Genomic DNA, 6,726 nt, shown 5'->3' with positions numbered 1-6,726 from the left:
GCTGCCTAGCTCATTGGTCCCCAGTCTGTAGGTGTGCATGGGATTTTTCCATCCTAAGTGCAGGAGTCTAAACTCTCTGAGACTGCACCTACCCACGGGGTGCTACCCAACACACTGCCCCAGGACAGACAGTGGGTCAAGTTGCTTGACATTAATGTCCAGCATAACTGATTTCTGGCTGTGAACCTTGCCCAAGTGGAAAGCCAGTTGTGGACTTGGTGCTGACGGGCTGGGGTAACGCTGGGTGACTTGACAGTAAGCAACTAAAGAATTCCCAATGAGAAAGAGATAATAAAAGGTGTCCTGCCTGGGAGGTTGGCCCAACATCCCAGGATATGATAATTATAGTGTCTTAAAAGCATTCCAATGGCCCCCCGCCCCCTCCAAGTGTGGTGCAATAACCAAGTTTAATCAGAAAGCAGGTGCGACACATATCCAGGGTACAAGCTAGACTCGTGAGTAGCTGTGTTTCCCTTGCCCTGTAACCCAGGGTGCACTTTACACTGCTTTGCTGTTGTCTCCACCCCTGGACTGCTCACAAACAGCCTCTAGCAGGTAAGTCACTCCCAGCTATGTCTATGGGCCTGCCAGTCTCACCCAGGTTTTACCAGCCTGAATTATACTGCAGGGTGACCCCAAGCACACTCCCAGTCCCAGATTTTTCCCCAGCAATATAGGTCTCGTACTTGCCCTCTCCCGGACAATACAAGTTCATATAAAGTCCATCATTTTATTAACAGACATGATATGCACAAATCTTGTTATCCCAAATGGAGTTTTCCCAAACACTTCAATTCAAACACACTGGTTTAGATACATCTGCTTTATTAACTACAAATAGATAGATTTTAATTGAATACAAGGAATGAGGCAGAAAAGTCAGAAATGGTTACAAGAGAAAAAACCTACCTTGAACTGCGTTAAATTCAAAGCACAAGTTCTTTGCACCACATGCTCTCAACGTTCTTCTGGCCAAATTTCTAGGCCAAGACCCCTTCTTCACGCAACGGCTGCTTCTTTTGTTCCTTTTGGTGCAGTGAATCTACGGCCAGAGAGTGATGAAGGAGGAGGGGGTGAGGTCCCTGGGGATGTTTGTCCCCCTTTTTTTATAAGGTCAGTCCCTCTTTTGGAAAATATTTCCAGCTGAGATTCAGGAGACAAAAATATGGATGGGAACTCCATGCTGTTCCTTTGCTAAAAAGTAGATTCCCCCCGCCTCCCCTCTTCTTACGAAAGAATGGCCATTTAGCAGATGATGGCCCATTGGCCTCATTTACACCTGGCTGAGGCGTCAGCTTGCCCTTTATCTCCGAGGAACTGGCTCGTCCACTCCATAGACATGGAACACGTTTTAGTAACACGATACAGTGGAATCTTGTAACTTTACAAACAATTTTACAAGAACAATAATGACCAACAAATTAGGAGTTTTCAAATGATACCCCACAAGGCATTCTTGCACAAAGATTATTATAGTGCGCAGGGGATGAATACAAGGGTACATTCTGCCACAGGGTGACCTCTTCAGTGCCCATAGCTATGGCCCTGTGGAAGCTGGCTGCAAAGAGAGCCACTGGCTGGCAAACCTTGTGATAGGCAAGTGTATAGCCAGGGAAATGTACAACAAAAACAAAGCCCCTGTCAGCACATGTGATTTCTATGATAAAAGTGTCCCTTAGGGAATAGAAGAATTTGAGTGCAATTGGGAGTGAAAAACCCTTGCCACCACAAGAGACATAGGCACATGCCAACCAGAAAGACAACTACTCGATTGTGATGCAGGACCTGGTAATTAACAGAAGCCATTTCCTGGCTATTTACATCAAGTGACCAGATTAAGAGCACGAGGCATAGGATTTTCAGAACTTCCAGCCTGTAAAGTAAGGACACTCTTCCCCAGCATACACCATAACACCCGTGTCTCTAATCTTTGATCCACTGGCTAATGAATCTAACCCAGATTACATCGAGAGAGACAGGGAATGCTTCTGCCACAGTTTTAGTCAGGGTCCAATGATAGCTAAATCACATCTGTGGGAGATTAAAGGGGAGGTAGAGAAACCCTCCAATCGCTCATGGCTGTCATGCCTTGCTCAGCCTTTGAGAGACCAAAGAGGAGAGATTGCCCAAAGGAAAATAGAATAGTGTTTTAGCAATTGGAAACCAAGAGTCCAACACAGCTGGAAGTGTCGGGAAAGTTACCAGGACACAAAATGCTGCCTCTAGCCACAAAGAAGGTAGAACACATTTACTGGCATCCATTGTCTAGGACAGCTGCTATGGGTAGTCAGTTATGAAGTGTATTACATTTAGTTTAGTCACCAGATTCCTGATTATGCTCTATTATAGGTGTGGAAGGGGCGGGGACATGGAATGCTTTTATAATACTATAATTGTCGGTTTTTGGGTTGTACTTCTGTCAGATGCAATTAAAACATGATGCAGTTTCCTTTTGTGGATCAGTCAATAAAGTTGGTACATATTTAAGAATAGGTGATTCAGTAAAGATATAATTGTGCAAAACACAAACTGAGACTCAGGGGGAAAAGAGAATCTACTGTGTTCTGATAACCCAAAATTGGTCAGGTCTGAGCAGTCAGTGTATTATAGCTGCTTGGCAGAGGAGAGGGGAAAAGGTACAAGTGTTGGTTACGGAGATTAGGACAGCCTGGAAGGCATGAAACGCATTAGTGAGTTGTTAGACCGGAAAGGACTTGTCAGTTGCTGATGGAAGGTAATGCTAAGCTACTGTTCTTGGCAAAGTCCCTGACATCCATTTTTTAATGGCAGGATGAAATCTCATGCATCTGCCTGATGGACAGCCAGACCCAGTTTATGTCCATCTACCTAAAGATCTCATACTTCGTTAGTGGTCTTCAACTTTCTTTTTAACCCAGGGACCACTAAACTTAACCTGCAGACCCCCAACCAGAGGCAATGCATGAGGGGGAACACACAGGGTCACCCCCCCAGTATTTCTGCCTTCCATTTGGCCCTACTTCCAGAAGTGCAGCCGGGCAGAGCAGTGATGGGTCTCCTTACCTAGTGGCTGCCTGTTCATGGAGTCAATGGCTGTGAGGTAACCCCTTCTGGTGGCAGGGGGAGAGCTCTCTTCTGCAGTGACACTGCTATTTTTGGTTGTGCACCCCATGGCCCGCTGAGGTGAATCAGGGGGTGGAGATAGTGCTCCCTGCTGGCCCAGACTGAGGCCCAAACCCAAACCCCACTGCCCAGGGCTGAAGCCCGGCCCTTGGCAGACCCCCTGAAACCTGCAGTTGGCCCCCCACAGGGAGCCACAGGCCCGCAGTTGAGAAATAGTGCTTTATGTCATGCCTTTGATGCCCTTTCTGTATGTGAAGCTTTAGTCTCTCCGCACCCCCCGATCCCCCCACCTCTCTCTCTCAATTGCCCCTGCCACCTCTACTGTGTCTCTTCCTCTAGACAGCTGCAGCTTTGACCCCCCCCCCCTCCTCGGGAATATTCCAACCCTTGACACAGCAAATTGAAGAAGGTAAAGGGATTGTGTGTGTTTGTTCATTCTCTTTTTGCCTCTCTAAATGCTACTGGAGCAGGGAGCTATTTCCCAGGATCCATTAATACCTTCCTCACTACTCGGTGCATTGACCATGGACTGTGTGAGGAGGACCTAGCGGAGAAGCAGAAGAAAATACATTAAGATTACATGATCGGCTTCGTACTGTACCAGTGTTGCAAGTTTGGATACCAGCTGCTTCGTGCACAGAAAGGCCATTGTTAAGTACAGTCCCTGAGAAATCACTACTAAAATACAAAGTATGTTTTTTTCTAAATACCATCAGTCTTTTGCAGTGAAATATTCCAGTCTTGAGAGGAATGAGGGGGAAACTCAGACATAGGTCAGTGCCCTTTCTTGAACAACTCCTCAGCCAAGTTGCATTGGGGTTTTTCTTTTCTGTTTGGACCTTAAAGACGGACTTTGTTACAGGCCAGCCTGAAGGAATTCAGCAGGTAATGCTGGGCTCCACACATTCTGGATTCAGGCGTCAGCACAAAGACGCTGCTAATCATCGCAGTGGGCAGTCTCCTCGATGCAGCCTGACAGTAGGGCTTGACACTGTAGATCAGGAGGTGCTCACTGATGTGCCAGAGTGACTTAGCAGTAGTGGGTGGAACTGCACTACGCTGGCTCCATCATACCTCTCGGGTGTACCCCAGAGAGATGTGATGGGCAACTGTATCTCTGTCTCAATGTCTCACTTCCATTCCTCCCTCCATCACATTCAATCTATATGTGAAATGCCAAAGAGAGAAGGAGAGTAGACACGGGCTTCAGTGCCAGCAGTGTGCAGGTAACACCTGAGTTCATCTCCTTCACTCCAAACACAAGCAGCATGGCCTTGTGCCCTCATTCATTTCACTCCTAATCCCTTTTTAAAAACTGGCTCACTGATTGTGGCCTGATCCTGCTCTCACTGAAGTCTCAGAGCTTGAATCCAGTGACAACAGGAGCCGGCCTGGGATGATTGTGTCATTGGTGCACCCTGGCAGCCGCCATCTATAACAACACTGCAAGAAATTCCTGCCATAGACCCCATATGTTGTTAGCTCTAAATCAGTACAGTGTGCTATCCCAGCTTGAAGGTACAAGGCCATTGTACTCCTTTTCCTAGTTCTTCCCTTAAGTGGATTCGCTAACAGCATTGCAAAGAATAACACCTTTTCACTTCAACGCATTGAAATCAAGGAATTTGTGATTAAAGTCTGGTCTGTGTTACAAATAGGTTTAAGTTACACTGGAGATTGCAGGATGTGCAGTACCCCCTTGCGTGCCGAGATGCAGAAATAATCCTTGTCAAACTTCCTGCAATGTGACTCATACAAGTCTTAATTTTTCTGTTTGATATGAGTGGAAAGCATGCCAAGACACAGTCGGACACGTGAGATTAGCACTCTGTTAATATGTAAATGAGGTCCAATACACTTCTCAGCTCGAAAGACAAGTTAAAAAACAGTTTCAAGTTTGATTGCTGAATGCTAGCAGAGAACTCAAACAAACAAACAAACCCCCAACAATCTTGTATCTTAGAGAACTTTCCTTAAAGCGGGGGCGAGGGAGGGAAAGAGAGTAAACAACCCTTAGACAGACTTCCTAGGGTATGTTTAAATCTTTCTTGCACTTTCACATTAAGCCACATAGATAAGGGTTAAGTGTACCACAAAAAGGGGTAGCATACGCATTTAGTTAAATGCAAGTTATCCTGAGTTTTACATTCCCAGGAAAGAATACAAAAAGGGTTAATAAATGGTCAATATTAATAAAAAAGTTTGAGTAAGAACTAAGTGAAAACTAGAGGCCTAGTCCTGTAATTGAATCGGTGTAGGTGAACCCTTAAAACTGTAGAGCCTCTGACTTCAATGGGTTTTAGTAGGACTTATATGGTGTTTAGCTCTTGTGATGGTCCTCTGCACAAGGGTGAATTTCTCCCTATATGATCAAGAATCCTATCAATTAACCTACCCCATTCATGCAGAAGTTATTTCTGGATTATTTATTTTAAGCAACTCTGGAAGCATTATGAAACAGAAACAAAAGAAAAAACAAAAACCACCACCCTCAGACCCAGCTTTCCCAAGAACAAGGGTTTTGTCGTCCCATTTTGGTTCTCAACATAGTGATTACTAAACTCCTAGAAAATCCAGCAGAGTTAAGATGGCCAGCTTCCCTAGCCATTTTCCCTGTCTTAATATAATCAAATAAAAGCAATGTAAATAAAATAGCCTTCTTCCAAGATCTCGAGCCATTTTAGGAACATTTAATTTAGGAACCCCTTTAGGAACATTTAATTACTTCTCTCATCACTGTTGTGAGATAGTTAAATTAGTAGTATTATACATAGCGATTGGAAATCTGAGGCATCAAAATTAGCTGACTTCATCCAAAACCATGCAGCAGGACGGCAATAGAACTGGGAATAAGAACCCATTTGATCTGATTCACCGTCCTCTGTTCAAATCATTAGAAACCCTCTGCTCCATTTCCTGTTGTTAAATAGCTAGTAGTTACAACGGGGAGCTAGGGCTCCTGGATTCTAGCCTCATGTCAAACACTGACTTGCTTGGTGGCCTTGGTCAAATAAATAGACCTTTCTGGACTTCGGTTTCACCATCTCTATCATGGATATAAAGCTACTTGCTTAATTTATAGGTGAACTATAAATATTCCTGTTCACCAATGATGAAGATTACTGGGTGATTTAAAAAAAAAAATATATCACTGGCTTTAATCTGGTTAAGCCTAAAGTAGTTAAAAATGGAATTGATAAAAAAGAACCAGGAAACTTCTATCAGTCCAAACATACCTTTCAGAAAATTCAGGAGGACGAATCCCTCCCCCCATTCATACAATCCCATAAAGAACACTGGAAATCCAGCCTGCACACTGTTATTCATCCCAAAAGCTGAAGTAGTTTACCTACCCTAGGCAATGGTTTAAATTGCTTCATTCATGCAGTTTATAAATCCATTCATGGATTGGCATTACATTCTTCCCTCCCCCCTTAAAAAAAAAAAAAAAAAAAAAAAAGCTATATACAGATTATTGAAACCATTCAGCCTGGTGCACTACACACAGAGTCCTTCTCAGGGGCCTCTGGAAGGTCTTCACCTGTCTGATTTTAACCTCTCCTGCTCCCTCACTTCCTATATTTGTTGAGCCTGCCTTGCCTTTCTTGTGCCTAGTCATAGAAG

Source organism: Emydura macquarii, unplaced genomic scaffold (assembly GCF_026122565.2).
Source record: "Emydura macquarii macquarii isolate MOO-44397 ecotype Brisbane River unplaced genomic scaffold, CSIRO-AGI_Emac_v2 contig_1043, whole genome shotgun sequence".
Lineage (NCBI taxonomy): Eukaryota > Metazoa > Chordata > Testudines > Chelidae > Emydura > Emydura macquarii.
Note: the sequence above shows the minus strand (reverse complement) of the source record.